This window comes from Schistocerca piceifrons, chromosome 4 (genome assembly GCF_021461385.2).
Source record: "Schistocerca piceifrons isolate TAMUIC-IGC-003096 chromosome 4, iqSchPice1.1, whole genome shotgun sequence".
In the NCBI taxonomy this organism is placed as follows: Eukaryota; Metazoa; Arthropoda; class Insecta; order Orthoptera; family Acrididae; genus Schistocerca; species Schistocerca piceifrons.
Window position 1 is genome coordinate 249,510,284 of NC_060141.1, and position 26,974 is coordinate 249,537,257.

Here is a 26,974-nt window from a genome sequence, read left to right on the forward strand (position 1 = left end):
TACACAAAAGCTTAGCAATGGTCTTTCTTCCCGCGAACCGTACGCGGAAGAGGAGGAGGAGATTAGTGTTCAACGTCCCGTCGACAACTTGATCGTTAGAGACTGAGTACAATCTCGGATTAGGGAAGAATGGAGAAAAAAAGCGGCCGTGCCCTTTCGAAGGAACCATCATGGCATTTGCCTTGAGCAATTTTGGGAAATCACGGAAAAGATAAATCAGGATGGCCGGATGCGGGTTTGAACGGTAGTCCTCACTAATGCGAGTCCAGTGTGCAAATCAGTGCGCTACCCCACCTGGTGAACCGTACGCGACTGGAACAGGAAACGGGGAAGTGACACTGATACACAACATTCTCCAGCACACGCCATAAGGAGGCTTGCTGACAGCAATTGAGAATTGCCTGCAAGGCCGAAATTGGCCAATCCTGCAAAATTAATTCAAGGAAATACGTGTAAACGACTGCCAAGGTGGATTCATTATAATGTCCATTTGCAAATGTACGATTGTGGTGGCTCGCATGAAGAAAATACGTTTTAGTCCGTGCGACAACCGCTAACGGCTATAAGTCTAATAGCTTTCCTCTGTCTACAGTGTGCGAAGATGAATGATAGTAGACACAGTTTCAAGAAAAAAATTATTATTCCAGAAAAACACGTTTCTGAGGCACATCATGAGTTCCGCAGGTTCAGATTGCAGATCTGAGAATGGCAATGTCAGAAAATAGTCATACCAATGTGACTCCTATTTTTAATTTTGTCCGCTATGTAAATAATTGACTTTTTTCTATATTTATTTTGTCTCCAGAGTCTGTACTCTAATTAGCCACTTGAAACACAATGCTATATTCATCAGCATCATTTTTCATGTCTTTGTCCCGTATCGGCGCACGGTCAGCATAGTTAATCCAAGGGGTGGCCGAATGCTCTTCCTGTCGCCATAAAACGCAAGGCTGCACTATATACGTAACTGTAAGAAGAAAATACATAAATGCTTATTTACAAATATATTGCCCGAGCTTTTCACAGGTTTGACCAAAACAATTTTTAACAAAAAAATTTAGAAATAAATCAGACATTTTTGATTCATCAACTCACACTAATTCCGTAACTCATAAGCAAGACATAGCTGAAAATTAACATGTCTTTGAAACCTACATGTTTTTCCCTACACCCTTAAAGAATTAACATTAACCTTACAAAGGCGAAGAAAAGAAAGAAAGCTGATTGAGGGAGGAGGTAACCCACACTCACCCAAGTCTTCAAATATTCCGATCGTTCAGTCAAATTTGGGACATGAAAGCAAGATGTAGTTTACATCAGCTTCTGACTCGGTATCACACTCTCATGCAGGGGAACCATAAATGTTGATAGTACTATATGGATGGATAGGAAAAGCTGCATGATCACAACGGAGTCTAACGATGGTAGAAATATTTGATTGTACCAAATGGATCCCAGTGAACCACGATGTTGTAGGAATTTGAGGTTATCAAAATGATTCAAATAGCTCTGAGCACTATGCGACTCAACTTCTGAGGTCATCAGTCGCCTAGAACTTAGAACTAATTAAACCTAACTAACCTAAAGACATCACACACATCCGTGCCCGAGGCAGGATTCGAACCTGCGACCTTAGCGGTCGCTCGGTTCCAGAAAGTAGCGCCTAGAACCGCACGGCCACTCCGGCCGGCAATTTGAGGTTATAATGCCACATAATACCCACCTTCCTTTTGTTGGGACACATTCCACACCTCCTGTTATCGCGGTTGACCACACACACACACACACACACACACACACACACACACACACAGCGTTTGCTCATTTCCTCCCACCTCCCTCCTTTCCGCTCCGTCTCTTGATCTCTACATCTCCTGTCCCCCCCCCCCCTTTTGTCGTATACATAAACAAAACTTCGGGATCGTATGTCTACGAAAGTCCCAGAAGATGTAATTTAATCTGCACCTGGCTAGGTCGATACAATGTGGTTCTTAAGTCAGCGTAATAATATACAGCCACTATCTGAAGACACTATATTGCGTACACAAGGAAAATATAGATTAAAATCTGCTCCTGTACCCAAAGCAGGAATGAAATGAACACCTTAGCTTTCCGAGAACAGCAACTAGCTTTATAGAACAAGGCTGTCTTGCTGCTTCGTTAGCGTTGCCAATTGGAGGCGTCAGCTGTGAAATTTCTCGTTATGGAGAAGAAAGGCTATTCTCTTACTACATTTTTTTCTACGCAGTGGTGGTCATTGTTTTATTCGCTATCGATTTCCAAGCGAACTACGGCTCTCTCTCCAGGCACTATATTTCTGTGGTAGCATTGCAAATACTTGCTGTTAATGTGCACCAGCGTCATCCGCTTACAGGATAATTCTCGAAGTTATTTAAACACGTGAACATATCGCAATGTCTTTGTTTCAAAAGTAGTGAGCACGGTAGAGGGTACTGGGGTACATTAACAGGACATACTTGCTGTGGTACATCACATCGATGGCAGTGCTTAAGTGTCAGAAGATGAAGTCGCCGCTACTCGGAAGATGACAAGCAATAAATTAAAACAATAAACGCAGCTTCTCTTACAATAGCAAGAGAATGATCTTTGTTCTACGAAACAAAAGGTTAAAGTAGCTGGCAATGTATCAAAAGTGTTGCAAGTTCCTCACGTAAACAAGAAGTAAACAAGGTGCGTGGGAGGAAGGAAAAGAAGAGAAAGTTGGCGAAAGGGGAGTGGGAGATGATGTGGGAGCAGAGAGGAGTGAGGACAGAAGTGGTTGGGGAATGGACGAAAACTAAGAGAAGATATTTATGACCCCTTGTCTCTTCTTTGCATCACTCTTTCTCTTATCCGACTGCTACGTCGTTTAAAACAAGGATCTAGCTACTTTATAAATTGACCACTATTCTTACTTTGAAGAACTAGTACAGTTGCTACTCGTTTAAGTCCGGCTGCTACGTGATAACAGAAAAATCGGTAGTGCTACTTTGTCGCGGGGAAAGTCTCCGTGAACCACGAAAACAAGGAAGTAGACCGACAACTACAAGCTGCGAAAGGAGGACCAATCGTATAGTGAGGAGGAACTCTGGTATATACTATCATTGGCGTCAACAAATCCCGACACTTTAACCGTGTTATAAGCTAGTGGCCGTCACGGACAACGCGTAAACTTTGACACTGCTTGCTGCCTGCGGCGTCGGCGTCCCTGTCGACGGGTAGTGCAGCGCGGCGCGGCTACTCACCGAATGTAGCTCAGCGTGTCGTGGCAGCGGTGCGCGTAGCGGCCGGCGGTCGCTGCGTGACTGAGTGATGCTCAGCTGTTCGTCCCCTCCAGGCGCCACAGCGCTGCCACCACAGCCGCCGGACAGATAAGATAGCGGCGCGCGATCAACTTCTCTCAATCCTCACTTGGCTGCGGCGCCAGCCCAGTGTCATCCCACCAGGCAGAGAGGCTGTCAGGAAGAGCGGGACGGCAGTAAAACAACCCATTAGCGGTCGGCAGGAGTGAATCACTAAGTTATTAGTGCCGCTGATTCCCTTCTCACTCCTTGACAATCCTGCTCACTCCTTCATATTTGTTGTTGTTGTTGTTGTGGTCTTCAGTCCTGAGGCTAGTTTGATGCAGCTCTCCATGCTACCCTATCCTGTGCAAGCTTCTTCATCTCCCAGTACATCCTGCAACCTCCTTCCTTCTGAACCTGAATAGTGTATTCATCTCTTGGTCTTCTTCAGAAACGCTTTCCTTGCCATTGCCAGTCTACATTTTATATCTTCTCTACTTCGACCATCATCAGTTATTTTGCTCCCCAAATAGCAGAACTCATTTCCTAATCTAATTCCCTCAGCATCACCCGACTTAATTCGACTACATTCCATTATCCTCGTTTTGCTTTCGTTGATGTTCATCATATATCCTCCTTTCAAGATACTGTCCATTCCGTTCAACTGCTCTTCCAAGTCCTTTGCTGTCTCTGACAGAACTACAATGTCATCGGCGAACCTCAAAGTTTTTATTTCTTCTCCATGGATTTTAATACCTACTCCGAATTTTCTCGTGTTTACTTTACTGCTTGCTCAATATACAGATCGAATAACATCGGGCAGAAGCTACAACCCTGTCTCACTCCCTTCCCAACCACTGCTTCCCTTTCATATCCCTCGACTCTTATAACTGCCATCTGGTTCCTGTACAAATTGTGAATAGCCTTTCGCTCCCTGTATTTTACCCCTGCCACCTTCAGAATTTGAAAGAGAGTATTCCAGTCAACATTGTCAAAAGCTTTCTCTAAGTCTACAAATGCTAGAAACGTAGGTTTGCCTTTCCTTAATCTTTCTTCTAACATAAGTCGTAAGGTTACTATTGCCTCAAGTGTTCCAATATTTCTACGGAATCCAAACTGATCTTCCTCGAGGTCTGCTTCTACCAGTTTTTCCATTCGTCTGTAAAGAATTCGTGTTAGTATTTTGCAGCTGTGACTTATTAAACTGATAGTTCGGTAATTTTCACATCTGTCAACACCTGCGTTCTTTGGGATTGGAATTATTATATTCTACTTGAAGTCAGGGTATTTCGCCTGTCTCACACATCTTGCTCACCAGATGGTAGAGTTTTGTCAGGACTGGCTCTCCCAAGGCCGTCAGTAGTTCTAATGGAATGTTGTCTACTCCTAGGGCCTTGTTTCGACTCAGGTCTTTCAGTGCTCTGTCAAACTCTTCACGCAGTATCGTATCTCTCATTTCGTCTTCATCTACATTCTCTTCCATTCCCATAATATTGTCCTCAAGTACATCGCCCTTGTTGGCCACTTTATTGAAGATACGTTGGACCTCTCCTTCAGAGACATACTTTGAAACTACCAACCGACAAAGCAAAGAGTGGACTCGACCCTCACAAGAAGTAGCTTGGCAACCGTGATCTAGTTCGAAGATATGCTAGCTCGTATATCATTGTTCAAACATTTTTAAGGTTCCGTATCTCAGTGGGCAAAAGCAGAACACTTATACGATCAGTTTGCTGTCTGCCTGTCTCTATGACTCTTCAAAACCCTTTTTCTCAGGAACAGGTAGATCAAGATGTAATTGTCACATATTAAGGTCTATGGGCCAACGACCTTGACACAGTGGCAACACCGTCTCTCGTCAGATCTCCGAAGTTAAGTGCTGTCGGGCTTGGCTAAAACTTGGATGGGTGACCGTCCGGTCTACCGAGCGCTGTTGACAAGCAGGGTTCACTCAGCCCTTGTGAGGCAAGTTGGGGAGCTACCCGACTTAGAAGTAGCGGCTCCGGTCACGAAAACCTACAACGACCGCGAGAGTGGTGTGCTGACCACACGCCCCTCCATAGTCGCATCCTGTGACGGCTGTAGACTGAGGGCGACATGGCGGTCGGTCAGTGCCGTTAGGGTCTTTCGAGACCTATTCGGACGGAGTTTAATTAGTTAGGAATAATTAAGGTCTTCGATTGGCGATGTAACAAAGTGAAGATTCTAAGTCATCGTAATCTAAAGATGCTATCATTTTTGTCACATATTTTGATACTTACAATCTTGCTCATCAAAACCTATAGGGTACTTCCTGCTGATGTAGAATCGCTAAATTTGGGAAGAAGCAACGTTTCACACTACAACCAAAAGAAAGTTTGCAATTACACCACAAGAAAAAAATAATCATTTGTTGTCAGAATGTCCGTCCGTCCGTCCGTCCGTCTGTTAAGCACCCATTTTCTCGGGAACGGGTAAATGCATCAACTCGAAATTTATGTCACATAATAAGGTCTATGGCCCCTTGGCGTTATAATAAACGTTAGCTTCTATATCAGTGCAATCAAAAGATGAAGCCACATACGTCACATAGTCTGATACTCGCAAACTCTCTCATCAAGACCTATAGGATACTTTCCGTTGGTCTAGAATCATGAAATTTGGCAAGGGGAAAGGTTTCACTTTAGAAGTAAAGAAAAAAAATCTGAAATTGTTAATTTGTAATTATATCACACGAAAAAAGTTACCCGACTTCAAACTTGAAGTTAAAACATTGTCGAAAGTCTTGGAATCCTAGGGAATGATATCTTGCAAATTTCAATCTCGATAACAGGCAAAAATCGTAGAGATCTTCGATTCCCAGAATACATTAAGTGTCTGCGTCCTCTTTCCAGTCTCTGTCTTGCCGTACAGTTTTTACCCTCTACAGCTCCCTCTAGTACTATGGAAGTTATTCCCTGATGTCTTAACAGATGTCCTATCGTCTTGTCCTGTCTTGTTGATAGAGTTTTCCACATGTTCTTCTCCTGCGGAGAACCTCCTGATTCCTTACCTTATCTAAAACTTAACTCTGTTCGAACAGGTCTCGGAAGACCCAGCGGTACCGACCGACCGCCGCATCATCCTCGGCCGACAGGCGTCACCGGATGCGGATATGGAGGAGCATGTGGTGAGCACACCGCTCTCACGGCCGTTGTCAGTTTTCGTGACCAGAGCCGCTACTTTTCACAATCAGTGAACCAGTTCCTCAATTTGCCTCACAAGGACTGAGTGCACCTCGCTCACCAACAGCGCTCGGCACATCGAACAGTCGCTCATTCAAGTGCTAGCCAAGCCCGACAGCGCTTAACTTCGGTGATCTAACGGGAACCAGCCTTACCTTATTAGTGTTAGTAATTTTCAACATCCTTCTACAGTGCCACATCTCAAGACCTTTAGTTCATCCGGTTTCCCGTGGTGCATGTTTTCACTATCATACAATGCTGTGCTCCAAACGTTCATTCTCAGATATTTCTTACTGGTATGGAGGCTGACGCTGGATAATAGTAGACTTCCCTTGACCAGAATTTCCCTCTTTGACTGTGCTAGTCTTCTTTTACTCGTAATGTTGGCCTTGCTTCGTCCGCCATGTGTTACTTTGCTTCCTTTACTACGTCTACTTCGTGGTCCCTAATTCTGATATGAAGTTCATCGCTAAAATCATTTTTGCTACTTCTCATTAGTTTAGTCATTCTTTAGTTTACTCTCAATCCATTTCCTGTATTAATTAGACTATTCATTCCATTCCACAAGTCCTGCAATTCTGAATTCACATTCTCTGAAGATAGCAGTGAGATCAGCTAACTTACTGTTGGTACCCATCCACTCTGAATTTTAATCCCATTCTTGAACCATCCTTCAATTTCTGTCAGTGTTTCTTCGAGGTTTGGGTTGAACAGTACGGGCGAACGATTGCATCCCTGTTTACACCCTTTATAAAGCGAGTATTTCTTTCAAGGTCTTCCATTGTCGTTTCGTGTTGGTTCTTATGCATGCTGAATATTTTTATACACTATAGCTTAACGGACACTAACCACAGAGAGCGATAATAGAAAATAGTCTTCATGGACATGTGCTGCACCGAGACGTTAATTTTACTAAGTTATCTGATTGATTAGAAAGAAAGATTACAAGATAGTTCTTACAAAAAGTAAAAGAAAACACCGTTAACAAAGTTAACTATTAAAAAAACACCAGTATTGGTTAACAGGCAGGTTCACCATGAGGCGCCTCTTCACCTTTATTTCCTAGTTATAATTACGCAGCGCAGCCGTTTTTGGTTATGCCAGAGTCTACCTGCATAGTACTGCCCTAGAGTAAGAATTTTCGGTGTAAGTAGCACAAAACGAACTCACTTAAAAAGTTGTTTATTTTCTTTTACGTGTAATTAAAGGAAAATTTTCCTTTTTCTGTTGTCGGTGCTTACTGCAGGGCAACACCACTCGAAGCAATATTCATCACAACCGCAAACAGCAGACGTCTTGTGTTCACCATAATGTATGTTGAAAAAATAAACATAATAGACATCCGATGATAGTCTCCGTTCAAAAGTTGTAACGGTACTAGTTTTTTAAAAAAATAAGCAGCGCTACTGCAAGCGGCTGGTTGTTGTTCTTTTACTTCTTTTCACTTGCATCTCCAAAGAGCCACGATTTCACTAAGACAATTTTCGACAAAATAGCAGAAAGAATACGAGGCAAAAGGGGATAGATTGCGCTCCCAAGAAAAAACTTAAGGAAAATGTTTGACATAGTGGAAAAAGAACATCTTTTTCATAGCAGAAAAAGGAAATAAAGAGTGCTTAATTTGAGTACTTTATGGACGATGTACACAAATGTAGAGGTAGCTGTTTGTGAACGGCGCAAGAAAATATTAACTCTGTGGAAACTAGATACGTTGTACAGCACGGAGATGGACTTTAAAGACAGCGAAGAAACAATTAGAACAAATATTTTGCCATTGTGATCCAGTTTTTTAAAGGTGCCTGGGTAGACGAAAGATTAAGTTCGTGCGGCAGAACACAGCTGCCAAGTTGAAGGTTTATTCTAAAATAAAGCATCAAAGATTAACCGGCAATTTTTTTTTATGAAATACACCTTCATTTACTACACGGTATATCAGTTCTCATAAAACGATAGCTGCAACTGTTTTTTGTGATTATAATACTTATTATGCTTCCGTTTGGGCCCTAAGAAGTAGTTATCTCTTACAATCCTTCTGTCATTATCCACATGAAACGCGATAGATCGTGCTATGAAACTGATTACTCGTACTTTGGAAAACGATGAAACCTATATAAATAAAAATACAGTAGTAAGAGATGGGAGATCTACACTGCGAAGATTTCTCATTATGATAAAAGGTTGAATCAGTTGATATAAACTCCACGCTCGCAGATAACAAGGGTCTTGTTAACGCGACAGAAAACGACTGCATAGTTACTGTGAAAATCGGTATGTATGCGAGTGGTACCTTGAGTGGCATTTGGCAGCGCTCCATTTGTAACACTACCTGAGCTTGCTGTTTCCTGGAACAATGCTCCAAAAAGTCTTACGGTTTGATTTGTCGGGTGCTACCGATTATGGCGCTGTGGTTTTGAAAGTAATAACAACTCAGACATGGACAGAGAGAACGCAAAGCAAAGTAAAAGCAGAGTTCCGCATTGGCAGACTCAGACGGGCTAATCCTACCGACCGACCGCCATGTCATCCTGTACCACTGGCATCATTTGGATATGGTATGGAGGGTCATGCGGTCAGCATACTGCTATCCTGTTCGTTGTCGCCTTACTTGACTTTGGAGCCGCTACTTATGAGGCTGAGTCCACCACATTATAGCCCTCTCACCAAGCAAAGGTCTCTGGAAATAGTGGGAATAGAATCTAGGTCCTCTGCATAGCAGAAGAAAAAAGAAGGAAAATTGGGTTTAACGTCCCGTCGACATAGAAGTTATTAGATGGTTCAAATGGCTCTGAGCACTACGGGACTTAATATTTGAGGTCATCAGTCCCCTAGAACTTAGAACTACTTAAACCTAACTAACCTAAGGACATTACACATCCATGCCCGAGGCAGGATTCGAACCTGCGATCGTAGCGGTCACGCGGTTCCAGACTGACGCGAAGTCTTAGAGACAGAGTAAAAGCTCGGATGGTGTCGAGGATGGGGAAGGAAATGGGCTGTGCCCTTTCAAGAGAACCATCCCAGAGTTGTCCGGAGCGAATTAGGATAATCACGGAAAACCTAAATGTGAATGACTGGACGCAGGTTTCATCCATCGTCTCACGAATGCGCGTCTAGCGTGCTGACCACTGTTCCATCTCACTCGGCTCTCCTTAGCAACCAGACACCGTGTTACGGAGCTACTGAGGTGGACACAGAGAGAACACATTTAAAAATAAGAAGAATGAGAGGAGAATCTGAAGCTAACTCAGTAGTTCCGATCTGGCCTTAAGAGCAAATTACTCTAAAAATGCATACACGAAAATGACACAGGATTTTAGATTTCGTAACTACTGAACACTTTATAGCAGACTGTCCGAAACTGACGAAGGATGAATGTCCAAATAGATACAATAAGACGTCTTATTGTTTTAAATGGCAGATATGCAGAGCCGAAGTTCTCTGTCGGATACAATGATACCAAGGAGTGACAACACTTGAGCCTAACACTGAACAAGACAGCATGGGTAACGATAAACACGCGACTTGTAATCGGGAGGACGGGGTAAAAATGTCCGTCCGACAATTCAGATTTTGGTTTTCCTCAGTTTCCCTAAGTTGCCCAAGCCAAATACCGAGACGGTTTCTTTGAAAGAAACTCGACCACTCTTCTTTCAGACTTTTCCTCAGTCCCACCTTGTACATCGTCTCCAGTGACCCTAATCTTCATCCTTTCAGGAAAGTCGAACTAGTCCCATACTCAAGGACGCAGTGTAGGGCAGCAGATGCACGAATACTGCACAGCCACTCTTTGCAAGGTCCTACTGAATATGGATTACCATTGTGATTCTTCGACTTATTATGAAGGTCTACCCACCAAGGAGGCCGCCGAGGTTAACACCCCCATCAGACGGACGTATCACCATCAACATGTCACACTTCCTCACTTCCCCCCCTGCGGGTCCGGGGATTAGAATAGGCCCGCGGTATTCCTGCCTGTCGTAAGAGGCGACTAAAAGGAGTCCATCCCTCTCACGGGGGTAGTTCGCGCCTGCGTCCGGAGACGGACGGTTCCACGACCTATCATCGTGGTCCTTTTGGTTTTTTCACTTCTCGTTTCTTCCTTCCTTTTGTTGGTTCCTTTCTTTGCTCTTCTCCACCTCACTGTCTTCCTTACTCTTTCCCTTGCCTTCTCCTTGCCTTCTCATTGCTTTTTTCTCCTTGCCTTCTCATTGCTTTCTTCTCCTTGCCTTCTTATTGCCTTCTTCCCCTTGCTTTCTCATTGCCTTCTTCTCCTTGCCTTCTCTGGTCTCCGCCTCGGCGTTTGAGACAGTCTGTCCTCTTTCTCCCTCTCTCTCTTCTTTTTCCTCTTCTTCCTTCCTCCCTGTGCGTGCCTGAAGGCCGACCCACGCGTTCGCACGCGTAGCCGGTGACGGGGTAACGCGTAAGTCCCCGCCCTGGGTAGACATGTAAGGCACGCGCGTACCCCCTGGTAAAGGCCAGGCCCGGGGAGGGGTGATTGCCTGAGCTGATACCTTCTGACCATGCTGATTGGTCCCTCCGTCTGTTTCTCGGGAGGTGTGACCTGAGGTGTAAACATTCACCTAAGGCGGGAGTGCCCTCTGAGAGGGTCCCCACAAGGAAGGAGCGCGCCATCGGAGACGCTGGCAATCATGGGGGATTCCTCCGCAATGGATTCTACTCCATCTCTTTCGACTTCGACCCAAAAACGGAAACGTGACCAGCCAACAGTGACAAAAGTACTACCGCCTGCCCCACAGTTCCTCGTAGTTTCTCGAACTGAGGACGGAAAGGATTTTTCCTCTGTCAACCCTTTCGTTATTCAGAAGGGCGTAGATGCCATAGCCGGATCTGTCAAATCCTGTACCAGGTTGCGTAACGGCACCTTATTACTGGAAACTGAGAATGCCTTTCAGGCACAAAAACTGCTTCGGGCCACCCTCCTGTACACGTTCCCTGTCCGGGTGGAGGCCCACCGAACTTTGAATTCGTCTCGTGGTGTGGTCTATACTGGCTCCCTCGACGGATTGACTGACGAGGAGCTTCAATCATTCCTCGCTGAGCAGGGCGTGACGGCTGTCCATAGGGTCATGAAAAAGGTCAACAATGACCTTGTACCGACCCGGACAATTTTCTTGACCTTCGATAGTGTTAAGCTGCCATCGCGCATCAAGGCGGGCTACGAGGTTATTTCTGTTCGCCCCTATATCCCGACACCTACGCGCTGCTACCAGTGTCAGCGTTTCAATCACACTCGACAGTCTTGTTCCAATGCGGCTAAATGTGTCACCTGTGGCAGGGATGCCCATGAGGGTGACTGTCCACCTCCGTCTCCTCGTTGTGTGAACTGTCAGGGTGACCATGCAGCATCCTCCCGCGACTGTCCTGTCTATAAGGAAGAACGCTGTATCCAGGAAATTCGGGTCAAAGAGAAAGTGTCCACCTCGGCTGCTCGCAAGCTATTGGCTAGTAGGAAGCCCACGCTGCTCCCAGCGGGGAAATACAGTACTGTCCTCGCCTCTCCTCGGACTACCAGGGAGGTAGCAACCCAGACATGCGATCTGACCTTCAGCACCACGGTCGTCCGTTCGGCCAGTGCTAAGATCGCGCGGTCGACGTCTCCTCTTCCTCCCATCACCCCACAGACACGAGCACCTTCTTCAGCTTCTGCTAAAACGAAGACACCGAAGTCAGATGCACGGGCCTTCAAGAAGGAACCATCCCGTGCAGACTTCCTCCGTACCTCGACCTCACAGCCTTCGACCGGTACTTCCACTACACGTCCTTCCAAAAAGGCGCATAGGAAGCACAGTTCTCCTTCCCCGCCACGGCGCATTTCTTCTCTTGCGCCACCCAGCGGCTGCCGCCCCAGGCCGTCATCCGTTTCGCCTGGCCGCACCGCTGGTCGCCGTACATCTGGCCGTTCACTGGCGGAGGAAGCTCCCCCTCCCGGCCATCCTCCCGAGATGGCCGATGACCCTATAGACCCAATGGACGATGACTGTCCGCCTACTGATAGCGGCGGCAGTGCTCGCTCGAAGCCAGGCCCTAAGCGGCCTTCGAGGTGACCACTTCTCTCATCTTTCTTTTCTTACGATGGCACTTATTCACTGGAATATTCGCAGCATTCGCTCCAACCGAGAGGACTTGAAGTTGCTGCTCCGCTTGCACCATCCGCTTGTCGTAGCCCTCCAGGAAACGAAGCTACGCCCATGCGATCAAATTGCCTTGGCACACTACACCTCTGTGCGGTTTGACCTACCCCCTGTGGTAGGTATCCCAGCTCATGGAGGGGTTATGTTGCTGGTCCGGGATGATATTTACTACGATCCCATCACGTTGCACACCGGCCTGCAGGCAGTTGCCATCCGCATTACTCTCCCCACTTTTACGTTTTCCTTTTGTACCGTTTACACTCCATCGTCATCTGCCGTTACCAGGGCAGACGTGATGCAACTTATTGCTCAGCTACCTGCACCATTTTTGTTAACTGGAGACTTCAATGCCCACCATCCCCTTTGGGGCTCTCCAGCATCCTGCCCGAGGGGCTCCTTGTTAGCAGACCTTTTCAACCAGCTCGATCTTGTCTGCCTCAATACTGGCGCCCCTACTTTTCTTTCGGACACATCTCACACCTATTCCCATTTAGACCTCTCTATATGTACTCCCCAACTTGCACGCCGGTTTGAGTGGTATGCACTTTCTGATACATATTCGAGCGACCACTTCCCGTGTGTTATCCATCTCCTGCAGCATACTCCCTCTCCGTGCTCCTCTCGTTGGACCATCTCCAAGGCAGACTGGGAGCTCTTCTCTTCCAGGGCTACCTTTCAGGATCAAACCTTCACAAGCTGCGATCGTCAGGTCGAACACCTCACGGAAGTCATTCTCGCTGCTGCTGAATATTCCATCCCTCACCCTACTTCTCCTCCACGTCGCGTACCGGTCCCCTGGTGGACCGCAGCATGTAGAGACGCTTTACGTGCTCGTCGACGTGCTTTACGCACCTTTAAGCGCCACCCTACAGTGGCGAATTGTATTAATTATAAACGATTACGTGCTCAGTGTCGTCGTATTATTAAAGAAAGCAAGAAAGCCAGCTGGGCTGCTTTCACAAGCACCTTCAACAGTTCTACTCCTTCTTCTGTTGTCTGGGGTAGCCTGCGCCGGCTATCTGGCACTAAGGTCCACTCCCCAGTTTCTGGCTTGAAGGTCGCGAATGAAGTCCTTGTGGCCCCTGAGGCTGTCTCCAATGCCTTCGGCCGCTTTTTCGCCGAGGTTTCGAGCTCCGCTCATTACCACCCTGCCTTCCTCCCCCGCAAACAGGCAGAGGAGGCTAGGCCACCTGACTTCCGCTCCTCGAATTGTGAAAGTTATAATGCCCCATTCATCATGCGGGAACTCGAAACCGCACTTGGCCGATCACGGTCCTCCGCTCCAGGGCCTGATTCTATTCATATTCAGATGCTGAAGAACCTTTCTCCTGCGGGTAAAGGTTTTCTTCTTCGTACATACAATCGCATCTGGATTGAGGGACATGTTCCCGCATGCTGGCGCGAGTCTATTGTTGTCCCGATTCCTAAGCCGGGGAAGGACAAGCACTTGCCTTCCAGTTATCGACCTATCTCGCTTACCAGCTGTGTCTGTAAAGTGATGGAGCGAATGGTTAACTCTCGATTGGTTTGGCTGCTCGAGTCTCGACGCCTACTTACCAATGTACAATGTGGATTTCGAAGGCGCCGCTCTGCTGTTGACCATCTGGTTACCTTGTCGACCTTCATTATGAATAACTTCTTGCGGAAGCGCCCGACCGCGGCTGTGTTCTTTGATTTGGAGAAGGCTTACGACACCTGTTGGAGGGCGGGCATTCTCCGCACCATGCATACATGGGGCTTTCGCGGTCGCCTCCCTCTTTTTATTCATTCCTTTTTAATGGATCGACAGTTTCGGGTACGTGTGGGTTCTGTCCTGTCCGACACCTTTCGCCAGGAGAATGGGGTGCCACAGGGCTCAGTTCTGAGCGTCGCTCTCTTCGCCATCGCGATCAATCCAATAATGGATTGCCTCCCAGCTGATGTATCAGGCTCCCTTTTCGTGGACGATTTTACCATCTATTGCAGCGCGCAGTGTGCACGTGTCCTGGAGCGCTGTCTTCAGCGTTCTCTTGACCGTCTTTACTCCTGGAGTGTCGCCAATGGCTTCCGTTTTTCTGCCGAGAAGACGGTCTGTATTAACTTCTGGCGCTACAAAGAGTTTCTCCCACCGTCCTTACGACTCGGTCCCGTTGCTCTCCCAATCGTGGAGACAACCAAATTTTTAGGCCTTACCTTTGACAGGAAACTTAGCTGGTCTCCACATGTGTCATGTTTGGCCGCCCGTTGTACCCGTTCTTTAAATGTCCTCCGTGTTCTCAGTGGTATGTCGTGGGGAGCGGATCGAACCGTCCTACTTCGTCTATATCGGTCGATCGTCCGCTCCAAGCTGGATTATGGGAGCTTCGTATACTCCTCTGCACGGCCATCCATCTTACGCCGCCTCAACTCCATACAACATCGGGGTTTACGACTTGCGATCGGAGCATTTTATACCAGTCCCGTAGAGAGTCTTCATGCTGACGCTGGCGAATTGCCACTCACCTACCGGCGCGATATACTGCTTTGTCGGTATGCCTGTCGGCTACTGTCAATGCCCGACCATCCGTCTTATCGTTCCTTTTTTGACGACTCTCTTGACCTTCAATACGGGTTGTATGTCTCTGCCTTGCTACCCCCTGGAGTTCGCTTTCGTCGCCTCCTTCAACACCTTCATTTTTCACTCCCTGCAACCTTTCGAGTGGGCGAGAGCCGCACGCCACCTTGGCTCCAGGCTCAGGTCCGCGTTCACCTCGACCTCAGCTCGCTCCCAAAAGAGGTCACCCCCGGTTCGGTCTACCACTCCCGTTTTTTGGAACTTCGTTCGAAGTTCAACAACATGACTTTCATTTATACAGATGGCTCTAAGACCAATGACGGGGTCGGGTGTTCCTTTATTGTCGGGGCACAAAGTTTCCAATACCGGCTCCATGGCCATTGTTCGGTCTTCACAGCTGAGCTCTTTGCCCTCTACCAGGCTGTTCTTTACATCTGCCGCCACCGACATTCTGCTTATGTCATCTGCTCAGATTCCCTGAGCGCCATCCAGAGCCTCAGTGATCCGTACCCGGTTCACCCTTTCGTACACCGGATCCAACGCTCTCTTCAGCAGCTGGTGGACGTCGGTACGCCGGTTAGCTTTATGTGGGTTCCTGGCCATGTCGGTATCCCTGGGAACGAAGCTGCAGATGCCGCGGCCAAGGCTGCGGTCCTCCAGCCTCGGACAGCTTCTTGTTGTGTCCCTTCGTCCGATTTTAGCAGGGTTATTTGTCGGCGCGTTGTGTCGCTGTGGCATGCCGATTGGGCTGCACTTACCGACAACAAGCTTCGGGCCTTAAAACCTCTTCCCGTGGCTTGGACGTCCTCCTCACGCCCTTCTCGGCGGGAGGAGGTCGTTTTAGCAAGGTTAAGAATTGGACACTGCCGGTTCAGCCATCGCCATCTGCTGACGGCTGCGCCGGCGCCGTTCTGCCCATGTGGGCACTTGCTGACGGTTAGACACATTTTAATGTCCTGTCCTGATCTTAACACACTGCGCCTCGATCTTAACCTGCCTAATACTTTCGATGCCATTTTAGCGGATGACCCACGAGCAGCTGCTCGTGTTCTTTGTTTTATCAATTTGACACACCTCGCTAAGGACATTTGATGATGTTTTTTAATCCTATGCCTGTCAGTCTGTCTTTTATTGTGTTTTCCCTTTTAGTTGTTGTTGTCAACTTGTGCCTCGCGGTGCATTCTTAGAGTAGTCAGGGCGCTAATGACCATTGAAGTTGTGTGCCCGAAAACCACAAAAAAAAAAAAAAAAACAAAAAAAAACTTCCTCACTTCATTCCCCTGCCGGCCAAATAATGGCAGTAAAAAATTTTTGACCACCAGGGTTCGAACCGATTTACCTCGTAAGTCGAGTTCTCCCGCACAGGCGTGCGCTAGCGACATGGGCTCTGAGGCGGTTTTTTTTTCCTTATTTGAACCTTATAATCTATTGCAACCAAGAGGTACATACTGAACAAATTGCAGTACTAGATGGTTACAACTAAAGTGCAGCTATTCATGGAGGTCCAGTGGCGGGGGGCTGTAATTATGATAAGGCGACGAAACTTGGTAGATATGCTAATGCGTTAATGCAGGGCCGATTTACACCGGAAAAAATTAGTTCCAGTTGTGGCCACCAGGCACAAATCTGGCGCAGTACAGTATCTCGTCGACGTCTCCGGTGCTCATATTGAACAAACTGTGTAAGCGGCGGTTAGTAATGAAATGAACGTGGTGTCACTAATCTTTTCTGCCCACGTCCCGTTCCTAATCCATTACACATGGAAGCACGTCTGCATAACTTTCTTACATTCACAGCGCCAGATTTGCACCTGGTGGCCAATATTGGAACTCTTTTTTTCCAGTGTAAATCGGTTCCGCATTAATTCATTAGAATATCTATCGAGTTTTGCTGCCGTATGACAATTACCGTCCACGCTGGACCGCTGTGAGTAGCTGTACGTTTATAACAACCACGCGGTAGCCAACAACACTGAGCCGGCCGCGGTGGCCGTGCGGTTCTAGGCGCTCCAGTCCGGAGCCGCGCTGCTGCTGCGGTCGCAGGTTCGAGTCTTGCCTCGGGCGTGGGTGTGTGTGGTGTCCTTGGGTTGGTTGGGTTTAAGTAGTTCTAAGTTCTAGGGGACTGATGACCACAGCAGTTGAGTCCCATAGTGCTCAGAGCCATTTTGAACCAACAACACTGATACTATCCCAGAAAAGAAGGAAGTCATTGCTTTTAAACAATATTCTAGCCCTATGTGATGCGAACATTTTTGATAAAGCATTCAGATGAAATTGATATTCATATGGTGAACTGGCCATAGAAACCACTATAAAACAGTAATTAAAACCGAGGTCAACCCTGTCGTAACTTTATCTCAAAGAGGACGCTGTCCCATAACAAGAGCGGCATGTAGGGCATAATACTGTTTGGAATAACTTATATTCTGCGATAATTATTGAGTCTATTTTAAGGAAACTGGAAGTCTGTGAAGCTCCTATTAGATAAAAGAATTGCATTATGAGTATAAAAGTAATATTAAGAATGATAATGGATACTATTTCAACTGGCAAATTTTACTTACTCCGTAAGGTCAGAGACGTTTCACCCTCCGCCACAAACCGTCCGGTGCCTTGCGGAGTATGGATGTAGATGTAGAAAAAATCCAGAACTGTACTGTGTCACGCAGACCAAAGAAGGCAAGTGTCATCTATTACAAAGAAAACAACTTTTCTGTATGCGTCCGCAATCATTGTGAATATTTTGTGAATAAAACATCTAGATCACTTATATACGTGGTGTAACGGATATAACAGCAAATATTTTTATTGGTGGATGAGGGTGGTGTACCGAACAACATTAAATCAGTTTACCCATTAACAACTGTAGCTACTACATATCGTATGTTTTTAGATTGGTTAGTACCTCCGAGTATGTGTGTCAAGAGCAAACCATTAATACTAGCTTTGCTCTGGGCAGCAGGTGAGGTGTTGTAAGCATGGTCGCATGGTCACAAAACACTTAGTGTATACAGACAGGCGTAGTCCACTTAGTAGCGCACTTATGAACCTGCAGAAAACATCAGTTGCCGGCCGGAGTGGCCGAGCGGTTCTAGGAGTTACAGGCTGGAATCACGCGACCGCTACGGTCGCAGGTTCGAATCCTGATTCGGGCATGGATGTGTGTGATGTCCTTAGGTTAGTTAGGTTTAAGTAGTTCTAAGTTCTAGGGGACTGATGACCTCAGATGTTTAGTCCCATAGTGCTCAGAGCCATTTGAACCTTTTGAAAACATCAGTTCGTGAAGCTTGTGACGTATTTGTGGGAAGAATGATCGACAGCGAGAAAAGGAGCCAAAATACTGATGTGCATACATATTAAGGTACCACACACAAAAATATCTGCACTTATATCCGTTACACGCTGTATACCTTTATTTACAACGTTGTTCCAGCTATTGAACCTTATTTTATAAGTTCAAACTTTTGATCTGATAATAACAGTAGCCGAACGACGTTATAAAGAAAGACATATTTAAACGATCTAGAAAGTTTTGTTCACATGAGAATGCTCTTTAGAACCAATGAGAAACATGACTGTAGTTGTGATTCTTCAACTTTCTCCGGCGCAAATGATGACGAAATAGCTCACGGGTGAACGGCCGGATGTGTGTCCAACGGGCTGCTCGACACTGCCATCCGGCCGTTCACCTGTGAGCTGCTTTCGTCATGATTCTAGTTCATTGACTTATACGTTGAATCAAAGGACGTTACCCACAAAACTGTTTTTTCTCCCAGACAGCAGGTTAACGCATAGCTTCTGACGCAGATGCTTGGTACCTCACATAATTCGGGCAGGAAAATATAAGAAAGGTAAGTGTGAAGAAATTGTAAGTATTTGTAAAAATATTTGATTGAAGAAAGAAAGTAGTATGAATATGTTCAAAAGAGGAAGGGAATACAGCAATATTAGTTACCTAGAAATGAAATCAACAGGGTGTGGTAGCAGCCTAAGACGAAACAACTGCAAAACAATGTGAATAAATCGAAAAATATTAGGGTGGTGCATAAGTACGTAGTATTTTTGGTTTACATGTTGGGTTTCGGGTTGCTATGGGTTTATTTATCGACTGTCATTTTTTTATTTGTAATTATTACTATTTGAGTTTACTTATTATCGTTTTATCATTTGGAGACAGTGAGTAGAGATGTGGACACTAGAAAACGGTGTATCAAGTCTAGAAATCGGATCACTTCCGAAGTATTCTTCTGTTTGAGTTCAGCAGAAGGGTGGGAGCAGCGGAGAACCCAGAAACATTTGCGCCGTGTCTGCGTGAAGTGCAGTTGGACAGAGCACGTCAAGAAAATGGTTTTCTCGTTTTAAGGAGCATCGTTCTGATATTAGTGACTGTCCTCATTCAGGAAGACCTTCGGGTTTAATAAAGATCGTTTAAACTCATTAATCCACAATGATCCACGTACTCGAGAACTGGCAAATATGATGAACTTTGATCATTCCACCATTGTGCGACATTTTCGTGCGCTGGGGAAGGTTCAAAAATCGGATGTATGAATACTGCATGCTCTAAGCCAAAATCACCAAGATCAGCTGGAGGCCATATGTGCATCTCTGCTTGCTCGCCATCAGTTGTCTCGTGAACAACACCGACCGTTCCTATCCTGTATCGTTACTGATGACGAGAAATGGTATATTTACGCCCGCAGAACGAAAAGAAATGAATGGTTGAGCCCAAACAAAGAAACAACTCCCCGTCCAAAGAACTGCGCTCATTTACAAAAGATAATGTTACGCATTTGGTGGATCAACGACAGTATGATGTACTACGAATTGCTTCACCGAGGTGTAACCATCACTGCTGACATTTACTGTCAACAACTAAGACATCATTTGCTTGTACCTCTGTTCGTAGAAGATGGCTTCGAGCAGAGAAAGATAACAGGTGTAGGTTTTCTTGACCTTTCGGCGGCCTTTGACACCGTAAACCACAGAGTGTTACTGCACAAAATCTACAATCTGACTAACGACTATGCGCTGACGAGGATAATTGCAACACTCCTACAGAATCGACGTTTTTTCGTGGACTTTCAAGGAAAACGCAGCCTATGGAGAAATCAAATGAACGGTTTCCCTCAAGGACGTGTACCGTCACCTATTTTATTTAATGTGTACACTAACGATCAACCACAGCCTCAAGGATGAAAAAGTTTCATATATGCTGATGACCTTGCTCTTGCTGTCCAGGGCAGTCGGTTTGAAGATGTAGAGATAATGCTTACACACGGTCTACAACAGCTTGGTGCTTACTATGAAAAGAATCAACTTGCATCCAATCCTAAGAAAACGTAAGTGTGTTCATTCCATCTGAAACATAAACAAACTGACAGGAAACTTGAAATATTCTGGAATGGAGTTGCACTAGAATATTGCTCCCACCCCAGGTATTTGGGTGTTACTCTCGACCGTACACTAACCTACAAGGAACACTGTCTGAAGCTGAAGCAGAAAGTATCCTCAAGAAACTGCGTTCTTCGGAAACTGGCGGGATCGAACTGGGGTACACATCCACAAACATAAAGAACAACAGCTCTTGCCTTATCCTATTTTGCAGGAGAGTATGCTAGCCCAGAGTGGTACAATTCAGTACATGCAAAGCAGGTTGATGTAGCGCTAAATGACAGCTGTAGGATTGGTACAGGCTGCCTAAGGCCAACCCCCATGGACAAAGTTCAATGTCTCGCTAGGATTGCTCCATGTGACATCAGAAGAGAGGTCGCCGCTAACATCGAGAGGCATAAATCAAATACAGTGACCTCACATCCACTCTTTGGACAACAACCTGCCAAGCCAAGACTGAAGTCCAGGAAGAGTTTCCTAACAACTTCACAGCCGTTAGAAGGATCAGCTGCGGTTATCCGACTCACCAAGTGGGTTGAAACATGCCAACACCTGTCAAACTGGATGACACCACAAGAATCCCTGCCACCTGGACACAAGGAGAAGTGGGTCATCTGGAAGTCCTTGAACAGACTACGGACCGAAGTTGCAAGATCGAGGGACAATCTCCTTAAATGGAACTTCCAAATGCCAACACAACACTGTGTGAATGCGGTGAATTGCAGACACCCCGGCGTCTCTTCAAATGTAACTTATGTCCAACCAGCTGTAGCATGAAGGACTTAACGTCTGCAGCACCCAATGCTATCAAAGTTGCCCAATTCTGGGTGAATACTGTATAGTTTTCTTTGTATGTATTGTACGAGGGTCAGTCAAAAAGTAATGCCTCCTATTTTTTTTTCTACGTTTAATTGTCAGGAAATTTAAATGCAATTACATAGGTTGAAAACCACAACATTGAGGATCATTTTGTCATTTTTCAAGGTAATCTCCGCCCATCTCTACAGTTTTGGTCCATCTTTGAACAAGGGCATGTATCCCAGCACGGTAAAAATCACAGCTCTGCTTCCTAAGCCATTGACGCACGGATGTTTTGACGGCCTCCTCATCTTCAAAATGAATCCCACGATGAGCTTCTTTTAGTGGCCCGAACAGATGGAAGTCTGATGGTGCCAGGTCAGGGCTGTATGGGGGATGAGGCAAAACTTCCCATCCAATTTTGACAATCTCGTCAGAGGTGTGACGACTGGTGTGTGGTCTTGCATTGTCATGCAAAAGAAGAACATCTGCCATTGATTTTGTTGGGCGAACTCGCTGAAGACGTGCTTTAAGTTTGTTGAGGGTTGTGACGTATTGAACAGAATTTATTGTGCATCCCTGCTCCAAAAAATCAACCAGAATCACACCCTCTGTATCCCAGAAAACTGTTGCCATAACTTTCCCTGCCGATCGCACAGTTTTGAATTTTTTCTTCCTCGGCGAGCTTGTGTGACGCCACTCCATTGACTGCCTCTTTGATTCGGGTTCAAAAAAATGCACCCATGTTTCGTCCCCGGTCACAATTTTTTTCAGAAACTCATCTCCCTCCAAACGGAAGCGCTGCAAGTGTTGGGAGGCTATTGTTTTCCTTGCCTCTTTATTCTGATCGGTTAACATTCTTGGAACCCACCGTGCACAAACTTTTGAGTACCCCAATTGTTTAATAATCGTGATCACACTGCCTTTACTAAGAGAAATAATGCGACACACTTCATCTGCAGTCACCCGACGGTCACCACGAATGATGTCATCAACTTGCTGAATGTTGTGTGGAGTCACTGCACTCACCGGCCTGCCGCTCCGCTTTTCGTCAGTCAACGGTGTTTGCCCTTCAGCTTCCTTACAACGACGAACCCATCGTCTAACAGTGCTGACATCCACTGTCACAACACCATACACCTTCTTCAGTCTTTCAAGAATGCGTATGGGCGTTTCACCTTCTGCATTCAAGAATTCAATCACACAACGCTGTCTCAAACGAACATCGATGTCGGCCATCTTACAAACTTCTGCTGTGCTGCCACCTGTTGACACAGAAAGTTACTACTGCAGTGGATTGCAGAAGAAGGTTTGAGGAATGGCGCCAAATTCAAATTTTTCACTTAACTTAATTTCTTTAAGTAGAAAAAAAATGGGAGGCATTACTTTTTGACCGACCCTCGTATATGTGTTCATTTTAGTGTATCTCTGACACGAATAAAGAACAACTAAGACGTCTTGCAGACACAATCCAAGAACAACGACCAGGAAACCTGCTTGAAGTGATGCTACTCCACGATAACGCCCGCCCACATTCTGCTAGACTGACAGAAAAACACTATACTGAAGTTACATTGGCAAGTCGTTTCAAACCCACTTAATTTACCTAATCTTGTGCCCTCAGATTTTCACCTTTTCCTCTCTCTGTCGAACAACCTTAAGGAAGTTTCCAGAATGAGATTTTCACTCTGCAGCGGAGTGTGCGCTGATATGAAACTTCCTGGCAGATTAAAACTGTAGAGCACTTGCCCGCGAAAGGCAAAGGTCCCGAGTTCGAGTCTCGGTCGGGCACACAGTTTTAATCTGCCAGGAAGTTTCAACCTTAAGGAACTTTCTTTTCGTGTGAAAATGCGCTCCGAACATTCAACGAATTCTTCGCTTCAAAACGACGTGATTTCTACACGCGAAATCGAAAAGTTAGCCCAACGACAGACTCTTGTAACGAGTGAAAGAGACTATATTATTAATGACAAAAGCCTCTGTTATGTGATACGTTAAACTCGATGGGGAGAGCGGGTAAGTGGCAAGACAACATCGGAAGCCTCTACGATTGAGAGTAACTGTCTTCTCACGTGATAGAGAAACAGAGTCCATAGAGAATCGAGCATTAGCTCGGGGTTTCTCACAGCTGTGATGGCAGCAGTGATACCAACAAATTTTCGGAAGAGTATCATCTTCACAGATCAAAGATACCAAAGACAGATAAATGCTAGAATATCGCAGAATTAACTTAACAGCTAACGCATTCACGTTTCTGACAATAATATGCAGAAGAACAGAGAAGAAAATTGAGGCTCTGTTAGATAACAATCAGTATGGCTTAGGAAACATTAACGAACGAGAGAGGCAGTTCTGACATTACTTTGCATAAATCGAGAGATAGCATTTGTCGACTTACAAAAACTCACAATATAAAATGACAGAAGATGTTTCAAATTCTCAGAAAAATAAGTATACACTATACGTCAATGTTGGTAAGCTACAGTATGTACTAGAATCGAAAGGGAAAAATCAGAATGGAATACTCAGATAGAAGTACTCGGATTAAAAGTGACCATCATTCCCTCTACTATTCAAACTGTATATCGAAGAAACAATGAAAGAGATAAAAGAAGGTTCAGAACTGAGATTAAAATTCAAAGCGAAATGATATCGGTGATAAGATTCGCTGATTAGATGCTATCCTCAGTGAAATCAGAAGAATTACAGGCTCTGTTGCATGGAATGAACAGTGTAATTGGAACAAAATATGGACTGAGAGTAAACCAAACAAAGACGAAAGTATTGAGGAGCAGAAGCGACTAACGCCAGGGTTGCAGATCACATACGCGATCCAAATACATTAATGTGACCACCAACTGTGTTGCACGTCTACATGCAATGACCATTCACAGACGATACTCGGCAGCGCTAGCAGTAGAGAGTAGATAAAACGTGTCTGGGAGACGGGGAAAACAGCGCAGACGTTGTCGTGATGCGGAAACGGAGCGATTTATCGGACCTAGGGTGGAAGCGTTTCCGAAACGACTAACTTTGAAAACAGTTCGAGTGTTACTGTGGTTAAAGTATATCATGTATGGCAAAATGGCGCTATCCAAAACCGGCGTCGATGCAACTGTGGAGCAACACAAGCCATAGATGACAGAGGTGAACGACGGCTGCAGATACGTATACGGGCGAATAGACGTGCAATTGAGTAACTGACCACCCAGATGAACCAAGGGGCTAGCAACATAGTTTTCTCAAGGACTGTTCGGCCGATATTGCTGCGTATGGACCTATGCAGCAGGCGGCTGGTTCATGCACCAATGCTGACCGATGTTCATTGGCGACGAGGACCGGAATTTGCACGGCAGTACCGCGACTGGACGTCCGCTGGGTGGTGACAGGTGGCCGTTTTTAGGTGAATCACGTGCTGTGCTCCATCGAACAGATGATGTTGGCATGTACGGCGTTCAATGTCTGAAAGCAAAAAAACACTGCAAGAACCTTCTGCAGGGTCCAGGCCGACGGATGGAGCATTATGCCCACCCCTATATGCAGTTTGTTTTTCCTCGCCACGGTGTCATGTTCCAGCAGGACAATATGTAAGTGGGCTGTTTAGGTTTTTATGTTGGTAACGCCACGTAGCGCTCTCTATGAAAATCACTGACTGCGCTGTGTGCAGTCTGTGGCTGGTTTGCATTGTTGGAATATTTACTATTGTAGTGTTGAGCACTTGGATGTGAACAGCGCGTAGCGTTGCGCAGTTGGAGGTGAGCCGCCAGCAGTGGTGGATGTGGGGAGACAGATGGCAGGGTTTTGAGAGCGGACGATCTGGACATGTGTCCGTCAAAATGGCTCTGAGCAGTATGGGACTTCACATCTGAGGTCATCAGCCACCTAGAACTTAGAATTACTTAAACCTAACTAACCTAAGGACATCACACACATCCATGCCAGAGGAAGGATTCGAACCTGCGACCGTGGCGGCCACGCGGTTCCAGACTGAAATGCCTAGAACCGAACGGCCACATGGCCGGCGTTCTGCATCAAAATCTTTCATTTGCTAACTATGCCTATCAGTAGTTAGTGCCTTCAGTAGTTAGAATCTTTTATCTAGCTGGCAGTATTGGCGCTCGCTGTATTGCAGTAGTTCGAGTAACGAAGATTTTTGTGAGGTAAGTGATTCGTGAAAGGTATAGGTTATTGGTAGTCAGGGCCATTCTTTTGTAGGTATTATTGAAAGTCAGATTGCGCTGCGCTAAAAATATTGTTTCACTTTAGTGATGATCAGAATAAGTAAAGAGAGAAATGTCTGAGTACGTTCAGTTTTGCTCAGCTGTTTGAAAATCAAATTACGTAAGAGGTTTATCAGCACAGTCATTCTTAATTTTTCGAAGGGGACGTTTCAAATGCAATGTGCCACACGGCTCGCAGTTTGCGTGCGTGTTTCGAAGAGCGCCAGGACAAGTTTATTGTACTACCCTGGCTCGCGAAAAGTCCCGGATTTAAACCCAATAGAGAATGTATGAGACCATCACGATCGGACTGTTCGCGCCATCTATTCTCAACCGAGAAACCTAGCGCAACTGGCTATGACACTGGAGTCGGCATGGCTCCATGTCCCTGTCGGTACTTTCCAGAACCTCACTGGCAGTCTTCCTGCACGCCTAGCAGCGGTTAGCGCTGCAAAAGGTGGGTATTGAGGCTTTGACAGGTTGTCACATTAACGTGAAGGACATTCAGCCACTTAGCAGGCATCAGAATGCATAATGGACGAAACAAAAGGGATATAATAAGCAGGCTACATAGCAAAGAGAACATTCTTCACCAAAAAGAAGTCTACTGGCATCAAACATAAAACTTAATTTGAGACTGACATTTTTGAGAGCACCTATTTGTGGAGCATGGCCAGCCGCTGTGGCCGAGCGGTTCTAGGTGCTTTAGTCCGGAACCGCGCTGCTGCTACCGTCACAGATTCGAATCCTGCCTCGTCGCAGATTCGAATCCTGCCTCGGGCATGGATGTGTGTGATATCCTTAGGTTAGTTAGGTTTAAGTAGTTCTAAGTCTATGGGACTGATGACCTCAGATCCCATAGTGCTTGGAGCAATTTTGGTGAGCATGGCTCTGTACGGAAGTGCATAATTGACTGTGGCGAAAACCCTAAAAAGAAGATAATCGAAGTGTTTGACATGTGGAGTTCAGAACGATGCTGAAAATTAAATTGACTGATAAGTAATCGCAACAGAATCTGTGAGGAGACGCATATGTAAAAACTACCTAGAAGAATGTATTGTGGAATCAACGGATAAGTTCAATGCTACTTAAGGGAACTATAGGGGTGAAAATGGCTCTAAGCACTATGGGACTTAACATCTGAGGTCATCAGTCCCCTAGACTTAGATCTACTTAAACTAACTAACCTAAGGACATCACACACATCCATTCCCGAAGCAGGATTCGAAACTGCGACCGCAGCAGCAGCGCGGTTCCGGACTGAAGCGCCTAGAACCGCTCGGCCACAGTGGTCGACTAAACTATAGGGGAAAAACTGCGGAGGAAGACAGTGATTGGAAGACATCAAACAATTTATGATGTTGCATGTTTGGGCTGCTTTGAGATGATGA

General features: G+C 45.8%; 1 protein-coding gene across 2 annotated transcripts in view; it reads right to left on the reverse strand.

Annotated features, from left to right (window-relative positions):
- Positions 1-26,974, reverse strand: part of LOC124795059 (xenotropic and polytropic retrovirus receptor 1) — a 265,327-nt gene that overhangs the window by 152,409 nt on the left and 85,944 nt on the right. The window contains exon 1 of one of the 2 annotated variants that reach the window (XM_047258857.1): positions 3,246-3,313. The exons of the other annotated variant lie outside the window; for it this stretch is intronic. The gene's annotated coding sequence lies outside the window, so the exon portion shown is untranslated. Of the gene's footprint in view, positions 1-3,245; positions 3,314-26,974 lie in introns of those variants that run through there. 2 annotated transcript variants of the gene reach the window in all.